The following is a 1,625-nucleotide window of genomic DNA, read 5'->3' as shown; positions in this document are numbered from 1 at the left end:
TCAGTGCTTTTCCCCCAGCTGGCCGCGGTACTCAGTTTAGGCTCTGGAGGCAGATGATAATTATTGTATTTTCCCTGCCAGAGCCAGGCACGTGGAGAAACAGCAGACCTTGCTGATGGAGGCAGCCTCGCTGCTCTTTCCAGGCGAGTGTCTGCTCTGGGGACCCCGGGGACCAGATCCGGCTGCTCATCCCAGCGCCGGGAAGGAAAACATGCTCTTCCATTATCCCACGTGCTGCTTCCCCAGGCGGGACTCCCCACTATGGGATGGGGGGACCCCCACATAGTGGTGCTCCTGTGGGCCTCGGAGAGTCCCCCGGGATGTTTCGGATGCCAGTGGTGCTGGATCCGTGCTGGCAGGCAGACACCCACCCGTGTTTTCCGTGCCTGGTCTGGCCTCACCGCTCGCTACCCCCGGCTGAGGTAGGTCAGGGCAAAAGCCAGACATGCCAAAAAGCCCCACAGTTGTACCGTGGCCCAGCTCCTCCTCCGCGTCCTCTCCATCCCCACCTGCTGCTCGGGGAGCACGGGGTCCCTCCCCCCTGTTCTCAGTCACCCCACAGCTTTGCCACCCACCCCTTAAAGCAGGCAGAGCCTGGTCTCCCGGCTCCCAAAACTGCACAATCCTGCCCCGAATCGCTGGTCCAGGGTCTGGTCCCCCGTGCAGATGCAGCCAAGAGGGTGTTGCTAGAGCCCCCCCCTCCCTTAATCTTCCCTTAATGGTTTATTTCTATTATTTAATGATGGGGTATCCTGACTCCTTAATTAGCGGCTTGACCGCCTGAGCCAACTGCTGCTTTTAGTGTGGGAGGGGAGCCCAGGAGGATGCGGTGCCGTCCCGCAGCGGGTAGGGGCTGGTCCTGGGGGCTTTCATCTGCCCAGTGAGTCCCAGTAAAGCCCCGTTCGCCCAGTGGGGTGTCTGGAGGGCTCAGCGCAGAGCACGGGTCCTGGCGAGCTCCCTCTTCCCCGGCCACCCTGCATGGCGCTTGGCTGTGACCGTCACAACGCGGCCCCCCAGGGCTGTGCACGTCATCTCACCGCTGCTCTGTGACCCCCCCCTTACCCCCCAAAAACCTCGCACCCTTCGCGGCGCCGCTCTCCTCCTCTAGAGATAAAACCCACCTGGAGCCAAACCTGCCTCGATGGAGAGTGGTCATTGCGCGCCGAGCCCCCACGGGGAGAAATGGGGGGGACAGATCTTGGGGAGGGGTGGGATGGGGGGACGAGCAAAGAAGCCGGATGGTTCCCCGGAGCCGGATGGACGCCGGCACGGGATGTTTCCCCGCTCCCTGCATCCTCACAGCCTGGGAGAGCGGGGTGGCGGCGCCAGGGTCAGCATCGTCCCTCCGCGGGATGGGCTTTGGCAACGCCGGGGGGAAAAAAAATCCCTTCTCCCTTGTTTTGGTTCCCACCTTCAAAGCAAGAAGCCCTACAGAGGGACCTAGATAGATTGGATCACTGGGCCAAGATCAACGGCATGAGTTTCAACAAGGGCAAGTGCCAGGTCCTGCACTTGGGCCACAACAACCCCCTGCAGCGCTACAGGCTGGGGGAAGTGTGGCTGGAGCTGCCTGGAGGAAAGAGACCTGGGGGTTCGAGTTGACAAACGGCTGAATATGAGCCGGC

This window comes from Calidris pugnax, unplaced genomic scaffold, assembly GCF_001431845.1.
Source record: "Calidris pugnax isolate Ruff unplaced genomic scaffold, ASM143184v1 scaffold37, whole genome shotgun sequence".
Taxonomy (NCBI): domain Eukaryota; kingdom Metazoa; phylum Chordata; class Aves; order Charadriiformes; family Scolopacidae; genus Calidris; species Calidris pugnax.
Note: the sequence above shows the minus strand (reverse complement) of the source record.